The sequence below is a fragment of the Cupressus sempervirens genome, chromosome 3 (assembly GCF_028749045.1).
Source record: "Cupressus sempervirens isolate cs-2001-9-10 chromosome 3, ASM2874904v1, whole genome shotgun sequence".
Taxonomy (NCBI): Eukaryota; Viridiplantae; Streptophyta; class Pinopsida; order Cupressales; family Cupressaceae; genus Cupressus; species Cupressus sempervirens.
Genome location: NC_143120.1, coordinates 488,344,611 through 488,360,618, shown reverse-complemented (window position 1 = coordinate 488,360,618; position 16,008 = coordinate 488,344,611).

Here is a 16,008-nt window from a genome sequence, read left to right as displayed (position 1 = left end):
CATACAACACTATACCTGCATTGTCTCCCATGTTATCCACGTTAAACACTATAGTGGATAATATTCAAACACTTAGCAATAACAAAATGCTACTCTTCATTGGCCTGAGAAAATGCATGACATGTTTGATGATGGGTTGGGCTATGATGAGGTTGCAGCTCTAAACATAACTAAAGATGATATGGTTAACCTTTTTGTGGACCCCAAAAACTGGTAAAACAATAGATTGCAAAAAGCCCAAATTATCAATTAAATGGTGCATAAATGAGGCTATGCATTTGAACTTTTGGGATCGTTGGTGGATGTTTCTTGACAAACCTTCACACAAAAATTTAGAGGTGCCAATTTTATTTCATTAGAAATCTGTATGCTGAAATTGTGTTGGGCCTAAAGGTGAACTACTAGAGCATGAGGCCCAACATGGCTATAGGAGGAGAAGCTCCTCATGATAGACCCTTTGCCCAGTACAAGAAAGATGACATTTTTGTCCCCCTACTGATGTCTCCTCCCCTCCTCCAGTGAACCATTCTGATACCATTTTAGAGGCTAGCACTTAGACTATTTGATGCAGAGGTAAGGGTGGTGTATGGATGACCCAACTACAAGTTCATAAATTTGTGATAGTTAACTAGTGTTTCTCAAGGCCTTAAGTACTCCAATGTCCTCAAAACTAACAAGAACTCCTCAACAAGGTTCCAAGTGCTATGGTTGCTATATTTTGATAGTAATAACTTGGATTTAAGGATTCTTAGGGTTTCAAACTGTTCCAACCTCTCCAACCCTTCTAAACTCTTCAAATTGCCTTCTAGGCCTAGTTGCCCCTATTAGGCCTTTAGTGATAAAGATCCTTGATTTTTTCCCAAACTTAACTCTATGGGTTTTCAGATATCCATTTGGCCATTATTCAACATATCAAAAGGTTACCTAGGGTTCCTTTGGACCAAGCCTTATTGTCATTAAACTTTGGCTCCAAAATGCCTGAAAAGTGAACAATTTTAACAAAGGAACTATGTCTTCCTTACACTTCCCAGTTTCCCCACTTTAGAAAATCTCTTCTTAGGTTATGGATGTAACATATCCAAGAGGAATTGGACTCAAAGTGTCTGCAACATCAAAAGCCCCAAATTGCTTCCCAAAACCCTCAAAATGAGGGCTTTCTAATTAAATATTGTCCCCACACTTTTGGAATTAAAAAAAGGTGGCTTCATCTTGTCCTCAACATACTCAATCACTTTCAATCATTAAACAATATCCTCCAATGGCTAGAACTCCTACTGTTGCTCCATACCTACATTTCCATTCACCATTCACACTTCCTTCTTGGGTGATCACCATCAACAAACTCTCATCTGTACATGTCAGGGTTAGAACATTATTGTACAAGTCAAGGATGATTCATTCCATGAGAATTAGAAATGTCATTCATGGAATGATCATCCTATAATTAGTTCTTGTCAAAAATTAGAAAGAAAGAACATTATTCCTAATGCTGTCCGCACTAATATGCAAGACCAGGAATCAACAAGTGACTTCAAAGCATTTACAAAGGATTCACATAAGGTATAATGTCCAAAAATGGTAAAAACATCACTTGATCACAAAAAAAATTGGAAAGCCTCAAAATTGTATAAAAAAAATGGAGTTTCTATTGATCTTTCATGCATAGTCTATACAAAATGAATGTTCCACAATGTTGCCTTCCGTACAATGCCTCCAACTGAACTTATTTACCTACCTAACAACTACCCAAACGGATTGGGACTTGTTTCCAATCTTGGTTATGCTTTAAACTCCATAAAACTACTTTCCCTTCAAAATGCATTAATTCGTTGGGATTCAAATATTTAAATTCTACAACTTACAAATTATTGAATAAAACAACTATTTAACTCTGCCAACTCACCTATTGAGTCCTTTAGACTAAGTTAATCAATCATAAACCTTCCTAAGACTTATTTGAGTGCACATTTCCCTACCACACCTATTTATCATTAGAGATCATAAGGTCCTTAACATGCCCTTTAGGATTCATTACATCTTCAACATTCTTACAGTCTTTAAAAGCCATGATTGGCTTCAAAACATGCCACTTGACTAGTTCATATGCTTCTTTGTCTTTGATCCATCTTTTGTCTTTCACAAGGACCTTTTCATGTGCTAATGCTCGTGCATCATTATTAGAGCCATCCATAGATTGAGTAGCCTATTGATATCCCATGCTAGGTCAATGTTGCCTCCCCGTGTTGATGATACTGACGTGTGTTCATCATCAATGAGCTCATTACATGTTTTTGTGCCCCATACTTCCATAACATGCAAGAATATTTGTTTGGGCCCATAGGTGATATTTCTGAGTATTAGATTCTATTTGAGGAGGATAATACACCAGACGCATCTAGAGAGACTACACAGCCTAACGTGAGAAAGGAGAGGCATGCAGAGCCATGGGATCCTTTTGTGTTGGTACGTGTATACATTTTTTTTTATGAGATATGTGATTTAAAGTTAAACTTTATAATAGAGTAATTTTAACCCATACTAACTTATACATGTATGTGATCTTCATTCATGTTTAGTTGATGACCAAGGAGGAGCTCAAATAGGTTGACGATGCCATGCTCTCAACTATTTTATTTGGCCTTGAGACATCTACAATACATTATGTTGTCTTCTCATTGTTTTTCTATTTGATATTAGAGCATTTATGGTTTCTAATCTTTCTTTTCTCTTGCAAGTATCACCTATTAGTGGGGGGCAGAGTGCGGGGGGGGCGGGGGGGAGGCACAACCATTGACAAGGGAAAGGTAATTAGGTGCTTTTAAAGTGATTAAATATTGATGCATTCTTGTAAAATGTTTGTGCTAATAAAATTTAATTACATTATTTATTGTACAAGGTGTGGCTACTGGTAATGAGTCCAGGCAAATTCAACATCACAGAATTTCCATTTGTAACGAGAGCCCCATCATATGTATAAGTATCATTTATTTGTTATTTTTCTTATTTTCATAAACAAATCCAAAACTTATTTCCATGATATTAACAACTAGGCTTTTGTATCTCATAGGAAACACCTAGTGCGCAGTAGGCTGTACATAAGAGTTTTGTATCTTTTCTCACGCAACCATTATATCTAGAGGAGGAGTCGACTGAGGTAAGTTTTAGTTTGAATTCTTGATTATATGTTATAAATTTAGTATGCTATGAATTATAATGATATAGTTTAAGTTGTAGATCCATATGACAACCATACTTGAACATATACAGCCACAATCAACGAGGTTCAAGCATTGTCGAGGACATATGAGAGGACTCCTGACTGTCACATGAGGTTGACAAGAGAGGTATTTATGATGAAAGTTAAAAACTATAAATCTTCATTAAAAGAAGGATCATTATGCATTTGAGTAATTCAATGTTAGATACATAGAATCATATAAATTTAGTAGTCTAACTTTGGGTTTTCCTTTTTGTTTATGTAGGAGGCATATGATCCACCTAGTTCAACGAAGAGCCTACATTTTGATAATTCACCAACATCATAGGATAGTATAGTTGTCATAGGATGCGTCATGAGTCATTTTAAGATGGAATATGCCACATTGTATAAAAAAACATTGATATTATACACATTTTGATGGCATGATCAGCCACATTTTGTATATAGATCTATGTATTTTGATATATATTTGCATAATTTGTTTATGGATACATGAAATTTGATATATATTTGTGTAATTAGCCTATGGATACATGTTTTTTGATATATATTTTTATCATTTATGTGCATAAGGATATACATATTAATTTAGTATAGTATTATTCAATTTATTGTGGATCATGTGTATTTGTTCATGTTTATGGAATATCATTCATTTTGATTGTGTTTGTTTTATTCAATTCAAATTCAATAAATTATAAAGAATATTTTAACAACCTTTCTTATCAAATTTTGGTGTAGTGTTTAATTTGAGATTATATAATTTATGTTTAATTTGGAATGATCTCTGCAATCCCTTAAGATGTCTACAAATAGCCAAATCCATGGCCAATTTGGTCTTAGGATCCCATCTTTGGTCTTATGAGATGTTTCAATATGTATTGGTTGTAAACATTATAGGGGCTCCTCACTAGGTGTCACTAGGTTATTGTAGACCTCAACATGACCATCCTGGAGCATTCGATGTTTCACTAATAACCCCCATGAGCTCTGAGTTATGACCCTCAGAAGATCAACCTCCAAAGGCACTTAGAGAATCTTTTAGACTCTTCATTACAGGGTGGCCGTGAATGTTTTAGGTTCTCTACGGCTATAACAAGGGTGTCCCTAGGGTTCACCCGCTCATCCAGAGCTAATGGCACTGATGATTCGATGCCAAGATCAACAATTTTAAAGTTACATAGTGATGCACCAATGAATTGAGGCACACTACAAGTTTTGGCATTGAGCGAGATCACTACACCAAATCCAAATAGAATGTGATCTCTGCAAAAGGAGATAGATTATTTTAAACCTCAGCATGAATGTCCTATAGCATTTGACATTTCACCGATATCCCCCACGAGCTTCGAGTTATGACCCTTGGAAGATCGATCTCAAAACACACTTAGAGAATCTTTGAGACTCTTTAGTATGAGACAACTGTAAATGTTGGAGGCTCTTCACGGCCGAAACAAGGGTGTCATTAGAGTTCATGTTTCATCAATAGCCCTCAAGTTTTTGACATTGGGCACAATGCAAGATTGGTGTTAGTATTAAGTAAAAACATCATTTTTAGGTCTCTCCACATTAATTATATTAAGTAAAAACATCCTTGTTGCTTACATTAAATAAAAAATTTTACATTTACAATATCTTATTAAGTGTTTCATCATTATTACATCAATACACAACTACCAAAAATCATAGTGTCAAAAATCGTAGTATAAAAAATAGAATTGATTTTTCTTCATTCTACTCCTTATTTAGTTTTTATTTTCATGCACGAGTACTCTTCATGACATACCTACATTCCAATATCATAAAAAATATCAGTACATAATCATATTAAACAAGATAATCATCAGTTCATCGAATCATTATGAACAAAAGAACATAAGAAGTAAATATACCTGGTCGAGTGTTCCTATAGGGTCCTCTCTCTGCTTTAGGGTCTCCAATAGGGCTTCATGATCAGCATTAGTAATAGTAAAAAAATCTTTTACTTTTTGGCATGGTCTTCCTTGATGCTTTAACAACTTCACATTTGTTGCTATAATAAGATGTGAATATATAAGAATTGTTTTGTGTTTTTGATAGTCTTCAAATGTGGAAATTCCATTCCTTCTAAGAATGTATATTCATAGTCATGTTCCAACAACAACAATTGAACCAATAGGATATGTGAATCCACCATCATCTATAATCGGTTGTGCAAGCTTTTGTTTACCCCTTACACAATGTGCTAACCAATAATTTGATTTCTCATCATTCCCCTATGGTGCAACCAATGCAAGGGCATGTCCTAGCTGAAGAAGGTCTGATAGATGGTTATGCTCAACTAAACTTTCAATATCATCATTTTTGATAGAGGGTATGATAGACAATGAAGTAAGATAATGTGGAGCCCATGTGTCCACCCACTCACTCAACTGATAGTGATCCCAATCACACTAAAAACAACTAGGCCAAAAGCAAGCTAGATGTTGTGTCCAAACGGTCCATGTACTAGAATCAAAGCTCTGGAATGAATGCATTTATGATGAATCTCTAACAGTAGCACAATATGATCTATCAACTATGGAGCCTTCTTGAACCAACCAAAAGAACTCGTGTACTGCTAAAACAAGAGTCCCCCTATGATATTGCTACACTACACCAATCAACAATGCTACGGGCATCAAGAAGCTCTGCTCCTAAAATCTTTAATTTCTCCTTAACTAGAGCTCTCTTCACACATGCCTTTGCTCCATCATGTTCCCCTTTCCCATGGTTGGACTCAACAAAACTCCAAATATGAGGCACCCCCTCTTTATGTGCATCCTACACAACCAATAAAACATGCGAGCATTCTTGAATTGACCTATACAATTATCTAACTAAATGATATGTCTATCCATAGAAATGCCATGCTCCTCTAAGAAATTAAAATAATTCTTGAAACAATGTTGCACAAGCTCGTGAGAGTGAGATCTATTATCACTCATGTAAAAATGGTACTCTCTATAATCTTTCAATTATCTTCTGCACTATTAGGGGCATGTCTATATGTTATGTGGACAAAAATAGCAATCTGAATGGAGTTGTAATATTGAGATTGTGTCTCATTTTGGGGCTGCAATATGTTGTTCTCTACAAAATCAACAACTGATATAATAGTGCCAATGTGAAAAGTCTCTTTACACATTGTAAATTGCCAATCCAACTATTGAGAGATGTGACTATGCCTTACATACTTGTAGAAAGGATTTGTCTTGAAATCTAAAATAAAACTAGCCACATTAATTTCTTTTGCAACCAATTCATAGCTAGAGCCCTCACCTCCACTCTTCAATGTGTATTTCACTATTTCATATAACATTTTTTTTACTATTGTCCTACCAAGATCTTGTTCGCACCCATCATGGAAACATGTGTCAAAATTGGATAAGCCACCACATTTTGAACACTTCTCATTTAAGCAAGCATTTCTATAAAAGAAACAACTATAAACTCTAGGACATAAAAATTGATCTAGCAAGTCTCTTGATGACTTTGGAAGCCCACTAGCACCATAATTCTCCAACATTTCATTACTATACAAAGTAGAATAGATGGAGCATAATAGTTCATGGTGCATAGAAAACTTCACATGATATTAGCAACATGTATTTTGAATTTTAAGTGGCACACAATAAAATGGCTTCAAGGATTCAAAAGCCCTTTGTGATATATGCAATCTTGGATGACTCTCTCTAAATTATTTGAACAACATAGATTGACTTACCTCCAAATAATGTTTAGGATGTGGCATGCGGTCTCTAATGCCAATTCTGAACTTTAACACATCTTTAGCATTGTGTGAGACTCTTGAGCTAAAGTGCCAAAACTCTGTAATTTCTTGCTTCACATCATCGGTTAGCTTCTTATAAAAATGTGGAAGTCTCCCACCAAAATCTCATGTATCATTTTGAAGAGTATCGTCAATTCTCTCTCATCTAGTAAGTTCTCTTTTCAAATTAGTATGATTTAAGTTCAAGTCAATACAAGTTTGTCTCATATGTCTACCCTTTCTCAAGTGATGACTTACCAAAGAGGTTGTAATAACCCTTCGAGCAGCTCCATTATCCTTCTCCATGCTATTTTTCTCAATGCTATTAAGAGCACTGAGAAGATTCTTCACAATAATGACATTTCTTTTCATTTTCTTATTGACATGAATCTTCAATTCACATAGGTCTCATCTTTTGCATCTTTAATAAGTGCATTAAAAGTTGACATTGCTCCACCACTGTCTTGTTGCCAAAAAACATCTTATATAGTCTTGAAACCCCTAGCCAAAGGGTTGTTTGTGATTTTTTTTCTTCCAAATTAATATTAATCATTTCATCAATTTAAATTATACATTTTGGTGTTCTAGGACCTTCATTTTGGTTATAATTAGGAGATATGTAATGTTCCAGTGCATTTTCATTTTCGACATGGTCAATTATGACATTTACATTATGAACTAGTAAATTTTCATTCTCCAAATTTTCAATCCCGACATTGTCATTATAAATTAGTACATTTTCATTACCCAATTGAACATATTCATTTTCTAGCTCTATGATTTCACCTTTGATAAATACATCGTCAACTTGATTCACATTTAATATACCTTGTCTCTTCCTTCAATGATTTACCCTGTCTCTTTCCCTATATGTTACAATGTCTTCATTCAATACCTTCCTTTTGCGTTTAGCCTTTTGACGACTACAACTTCCTATTCAGACAACAATACCAGACACCTAATCAAATCTTGTAGCAACCTTTTCAAACAATGGGTCCCAAACAATTTTTTTTTTGCAAACCCATGAAAAAGCCAAAAAAAACATGATTTTTGGGTCTCTAGTGAAAGAGAATATTTTGGTTAAAGTCTGCCAGTAAATAGATTTGGGTACCCGATCACATATCGGGTATCCAATTTTATATTGAGTACCCGAAATTAGTGCCCAAAATTTGGAGGGAAATCAATTGAGAAAGTGTGGGAAATCAATTAGTATTATATATTATTATAATAATATAGTAATATAAATTATTATTATTATATAATATAGTAATATTATTATTATATAATATAGTAATGCATTATTATTATTATAGTAATGTATTATTATTATTATTATAGTAATATATTATTATTACTATTATTATATAATATAGTAATGTATTATTATTACTATGTAATATAGTAATGTATTATTATTATTATATAATTGGTTACAAAATGAAAAGGTATGACCCTTCGTTTACAAAATTGATCTTAACCGGCCAACTAATAACCAACTATCATTGTCAATTAATCAAAACAAATTTGCAAGAGAAAATAGATTCATTGAGATGAATTTGATGTTGATTCATCAATAAAATAATTGAATTGTTTAATGTGCTTTTAGTATTTGTCATCCCCAAGAAAATTTGCATCAATGATCACCTCACGAACCTTGATCTTGATCTCGATCATCTCTTCAATCTTCTTGGTGGTCCTTGTCATCTCCAAATCATCATTCCTTTCTATTCCCAAGGCCTGTTCCTCCATCACCTAGAAAATTCTCATCCACATCTCCAGATTGACTGTATGTCTTTACTCTTCACACTTATCGCTATAGCAATAACAATAACCCTATCACTCATCACTATATAGGAAATCTCCTTTTTGCAACCTCTGATGGGTGTTTTCTCTATAGAGTATAGTGATCACAAATTTTAGTCTTCATTGCGAGTTTTCATCTTATCGCTATAATACATAACTATACACAAATTCCCATCACTCATTTCTATGTCCATTATTCTCCAAATGCGATCCGTGATCACTCTGATCCATTGCTATAGGCAATAATGACTCCTTTTGAAAATCACACTGCTTTATCATTATAAAACATGGTGATCAACTGATCTTATCACTAATCACTGCAACACAAACTTCCTTTCTTAAATCACCAAAAGCACTTATCTTCATCACTGATCGCTGTAACCAAAACCTCATCTCCTCGCTTACTAATGATCATTGAAGGTTATAGTGATACACCTTTCTTTATTGCTCATTACCATATTGATAATATGTCTTCTTCGCATATTGATAAACTTGATCGATGCATGTTATAGCAATATCTCACTTGACTTTGAAGATGACCCTGCTGCTATCGCCATAGTATACATTGAAACTTGAAGCTTCATCATTGTAACTATAGTGATATATGAAAAAATCATAAATCTCATAGAGTTTCAAGAAAATAAGAACCAGGATCCATAGATAGGGACTGCCATGTGATGAGTAAGCCCTAGGAATACATTTTGAGATAGGTACCTTTGATTTAGATAACAAATCATGATTTCCTGCAAACAAAAAGAAATATAGTAAATAATTATTTTATTTGACCACAACCGTATAATCAACCTAGGCTATGAAGAATATCCTTGAAATGATAAATAATTTGCAACATGGAAATAAGTCAATAAGATAAACTAGAATCAAAGCAATAATAGGTGGAAAATATTTTGAATATTGAGTTCCACCAGAACATATGGTAACTAATCAAATGGGTTGAATGGGGTCGTAGGCTAACCTATGACCCCATTCAACCCATTGCATCACGACATGTGTCCCTAGGGGTCCAAGTACCCCTAGGGACATATGGTAAATGATCATATGGGTCGAATGGGGTTTAGGTTGACCTACGACCTCCATCGACACATTGCATCATGACATGTGTCCCTAGGGGTCCTAGGACCCGTGGGGACATATGGTAATCAATCATATGGGTTGAATGGGGTCGTAGATTAACTAGCGACCCCCTTCAACCCATTGCATTGCAACAAGTGTCCCTAGGGGTCATAGGAATCCTAGGGGCATATGGTAATCAATCATATGGGTTGAATGGGATCATAGGGTGACCTACGACCCCATTCGACCCATTGCATCATGACATGTGTCCCTAGGGGTCCTAGGGCCCCTAAGGACATATGGAAATCAATCATACGGGTCGAATGGGGTCGTAGGTTATTCAAACTATTTCATCATGACATATGTCCCTAGGGGTTGGTCATATGATAATCGATCATACGGGTTGAATGGGGTCGTAGGCTAACCTACGACCCCATTTGACCCATTGCCTCATGACATGCATCCCTAGGGATATGGTAGTTGATCATATGAGTCAAATGAGGTCATAGGTTGACCTACAACCCCATTTGACCCATTGCATCATGACATGTGTCCCTAGGGGTCCTAGGACCCATAAGGACATATGGTAATTGATCATATGGGTCAAGCCTATAACCCCATTTGACCCATTGGATCATGACATATGTCCCTAGGGCTCCTAGGACCCTTAGGGACATATGATAATTGGTCATATGGGTTGAATGGGGTTGTACTGAGCTATGACCCCATTCGACCCATTGCATCAAGACATCTATCCCTAAGTGAATGGGGTTGTAGGTTGAGCTATGACCCCATTTGATCCATTGTATCAAGACATCAGGACATATGGTAATCGATCATATGGGTTGAATGGGGTCGTAGGTTGACCTACGACCCCATTCTACCCATTGCAACATGACATGTCCCTAGGGGGACATATAGTAATCAATAATATGGGTCGAATGGGGTAGTAGGCTAACCTACGACCCTCTTTGACTCATTGCATTGCAACATTTGTCCTTAGGGATCATAGGACCCCTAAGAACATATGATAATCAATCATATGGGTTGAATGGTTTTGTAGGCTGACCTATAACCCCATTCAACCCTTTACATCATGACATGTGTCCCTATGGGTCCTAAGAAGCCTAGGGACATATGGGAATCAATCATATTGGTTGAATAGGGTCATAGGATGCCTAGGGTCATATGGGAATTGATCATATTGGTTGAACAGGGTCGTAGGCTGACCTATGATCCCATTTGACCCATTGCATCATGACATGTGTACCTAGGCATCTTAGACCCGTAGGGACATATGGTAATCGATAATATGGGTCCTACCTATGACCTCTTTTGACCCATTATATCATGACATGCATCTCGAGGGGTCCTAAGACCCCTAGGGACATATGGTAATTGATCATAAGGGTTGAATGGGGTCGTAGACTAACCTATAACCCCATTCAACCCATTGCATCATGACATGTGTCCCTAGGGTTCCTAGGACCCCTAGGCACATATGGTAAACAATCATATGGGTCAAATGGGGTCGTAGGCTGACTTACTACCCCATTAGACCCATTGCATCATGAAATGTGTCACTATGGATCCTAGGACACCTAGGGACATGTGGGAATTGATCGTATTGGTCAAACAAGGTCGTAGGCTAACCTATGACCCCATTCGACCCATTGCATTGTAACATGTGTCCCTAGGGTTCCTAAGACCCATAGGGACATATGAAAATTGATGACATGGGTCGAATGAGGTCATAGATTGACATACAATCCCATTCAATCCATTACATTGTGACATGTGTCCCTAGGGCTCCTAGGACCCCTAAGGACATATGTTAATCCATCATATGGGTCTAATGGGGTCATAGGATGATCTATGACCCCATTTGACCCATTTCATATTGACATGCATCCCTAGGGGTCCTAGGACCTCTAGGGACACTTGCTAATTGATCATATGGTTTGAATGGGGTCATAGGCTAACCTATGACCCCATTCGACCCATTTCATATTGACATGCATCCCTAGGGGTCCTAGGACCCCTAGGGAAACTTGCTAATTGATCATATGGTTTGAATGGGGTCATAGGCTAACCTATGACCCCATTCGACCCATTGCATCACAACATGTGTCCCTAGGGGTCCTAGGACCCCTATGGAGAAAATGGTAATCGATCATATGGGTCGAATGGGGTTGTAGGCAAACCTACAACCTCCTTTGAACCATTGAATCATGACATGTGTCCCTAGGGGTCCTAGGACCCCTAGGAACATATGGTAATCCATTATATGGGTCGAATGAGGTCGTAGGAAGACCTATGATCCCTTTGACCCATTGCATTTGACATGTTTCCCTAGGGGTCCTAGGATCCTAGCAACATATGGTAATCAATCATATGGGTTGAATGGGGTTGTAGACTAACCTACAAACCCATTCAACCCATTCCATTGTAACATGTCTCCCCAGGGGTCCTAAGATCCCTAGGGACATATAATAATCAATCTTATGGGTTGAATGGGGTCATAGGCTGACCTGAAATCCTCTTCGACCCATTACATCGTGACATGTATCCTTAGGGGTCCTAGGATCCATAGAGACAAATGGTAATCAATCGTATGGGTTGAATGGGGTCGTAGGCTATGACTCCCTTTGACACATTACATGATGAAATGTGTGCCTAGGGGTCCTAAGGACATATGATAATCGATCATATGGGTTGAATGGGGTCATAGCCTGACCTACAACCCCATTCAACCCATTGCATCAAGACATGTGTCCCAATGGGTCCTATGAACCTTAGAGACATGTAAGAATCTATCATATCAGTCGACCTATGACCCCATTTGACCCATTACATCGAGACATGTGTCCCTAGAGGTCCAAGGACCCCTAGCAACATATGGTAATCGATCATATGGGTTGAATGGGGTTGTAAGGTGACCAACAACCCCATTTGACCCATTTCATCATGACATGTGGTCATATGGTAATTGATTATATTGGTCAAATGGGGTTGTCGGGTCACCTATGATTCCATCCAACCCATTGCATCATGACATGTGTTCCTAGGGGTCATAGGACCCCTAGGGATATATGGTAATCGATCATATTGGTTGAATTCCTATGACCCCCTTCAAACTATTGCATCACGACATGTGTCCCTAGGGGTCCTAGGACCCCTAGGGACAAATGGTAATCGATCATATGGGTTGAATGGGCCGGTCTTAGGATGACTTACAACCTATTGCATCATGACATGTGTCCCTAGGGGTCCTAGGATCCCATGGGACATATGGTAATCGATCATATGGATTGAATGGGGATATAGGTTGACCTACGACCCCATTCAACCTATTGCAATGCAACATGTGTCCCTAGGGGTCCTAGGACCCTTAGGGACATATGGTAAACAATCATATGGGTCGATCGGGTTGTAGGTTGACCTATGACCCCATTTGACCCATTGCATCACGACATGTGTCCCTAGGGGTCCGAGAACCCCTAGGGACATATGATAATTGATCATATGGGTTGAATGGGGTCATAGGCTGACCTACAAATCCCTTCAACCCATTGCATTGTGACAGGTGTCCATAGGAGTCCTAGGACCCTTAGGGACATATAGTAGTCAATCATATGGGTCGAATAGGGTCATAGGTCCTTGGACCCATTATATCATGACATGTGTCTCTAGGGGTCTTAGGACCCCTATGAACATATGGTAATCAATCATATGGGTCAAATGGGGTCGTAGGCTGACCTACGACCCATTTCAACCCAATATATCACAATATGTGTCCCTATAGGTCAAGAACCCCTAGGGACATATGGTAATCAATAATATTGGTTAAATAGGGTCGTAGGATGACCTACGACCTCCTTCAACCCATTGCATCATGACATGTGTCCCTAAGGTCCTAGGACCCCTAGGGACATATGGTAATTGATGATAGGGTCAAATGGTGTTGTAGGTTGACCTAAGACCCCCTTCAACCCATTGCATCATAACATGTGTCCCTAGGGGTTCTATGACCTCGAGGGACATATGGTAATTGATCATATGGGTCGAGTGGGGTCATCGGCTGACCTATGACCCCCTTTGACTTATTTTATCACGTAATTTGTCCCCACGAGTCAAGGACCCCTAAAAAATTTAGTAATTGATCAAATGGGTTTAATGGGGTCATAGGCTAACCTATGACCCCATTTGACCCATTGTGTTGTGACATGTGTCCCTAGGAGTCCTAGGATATGGGTCAAATGGAGTCGTAGGCTATCTTAGACCCCATTCAATGCATTGCATTGTGACATGTGTCCCTAGGGGTCCAATGACCCCTAAGGATAGATAGTAATTGATCATATGGTTAGAATGGGGTCGTAGGCTGACCTATGACCCATTGCATTGTGACATGTGTCCCTAGGAGTCCTAGGACCCCTAGGGATATATGATAATTAATGATATGGGTTGAATGGGTTTGTAGGCTGATCTATGACCCCATTCTACCCATTGCATCGTGACATGTGTCCCTAGGGACATATGGTAATCAATCATATGGGTCAAATGGCATCACAGGCTGACCTACGAACCCATTCAACCCATTACATGATGACATGTGTCCCTCCTGGGAACATATGGTAATCACTCATATGGGTCGAATGGGTTCATAAGATAAACTATGACCCCTTTTGACCCATTGCATCATGACATGTGTCGCTAGGAGTCCTAGGACCCCTAAGGATATATGGTAATCGATCATATGGGTTGAATGGGGTTGTAGGTTGAGCTATGACCCCCCTTCACCTATTGCATCATGACATGTGTCCCTAGAGATCTTAGGACACCATATGGTAATCGATCATATGTGTCAAATGGGGCTATAGGTTGACCTACAACCCCCTTCCACCCATTGCATTGTGACATGTGTCCCTAGGTGTCCTAGGACTCGAGTAGGGACATATGTAATCAATCATATGGGTCAAATGGGGTCATAGGAAAACCTAAGACCCCCTTCATCGAATTGCATTAAACCATGTGTCCCTAAGGGTCCTAGGACCCCTAGGGACATATGGTAATCAATCATATAGATCAAATGGGGTTGTAGGCTAACCTACAACCCTATTTGACCCATTGCATTGTGACATGTGTCCCTAGGGGTCCTAGGACACCTAGGGGCATATGGTAATCGATCATATGGGTTGAATGAGGTTGTAGGCTAACCTACAACCTTATTCGCCCCATTGCATTGTGACATGTGTTCGTAGGGGTCATAGGATGCCTAGGGACATATGGTAATTGATGATATGGGTTGAATGAGGTCGTAGGATAACCTATGCCTGCATTTGATCCATTGCATCGCAACATGTGTCCCTAGGGGTCTTAGGACCCCTAGGGACATATGGTAATCAATCATATGGGTCAAATGCCTACGACCCCATTTGACCCATTACATCACGACATGTGCCGCTAGGGATCTTAGGACCCCTAGGGACATATGGTAATCAATCATATGGGACAAATGCGGTCATTGACTATCTTGCAACACCATTTGACCCATTGCATCATGAGATGTGTCCCAAGGGGTAATAGGACCTCCAGGCACATCTGGTAATTGATCATATGGGTTGAATGGGGTCGTAGGCTAACCTATGACCCCATTCAACCGATTACATCATGACATGTGTCCCTATGGTAATTGATCATATCTGTTGAAAGGGGTCATAGGGTAACCTATGACCCCTTCAACCCACTGCATCATAACATGTGTCCCTTAGGGTCCTAACACCCCTAGGGACATATGGTAATCAATCATATGGGTCGAATGGGGTCTTAGGCTAACCTATGATCCCATTGGATCCATTGCATCATGACACATGTCCCTAGGGGTCCTAGGACTCGTAGGGACGTATGGTAATCAATAATATTATAATTTAATAAACTACACAATACTATGTAATAATTTCTAATACTATGGTCAAATATATATTATAGTATTATATGTAATAATATATATTTAATATTTAATAATAATATATATAGATAATATATAATAATATATAGTACTATGATCCTAATATATTATCTAATCATATTTAATATCATATATAATATTATGACCAATAAAGTT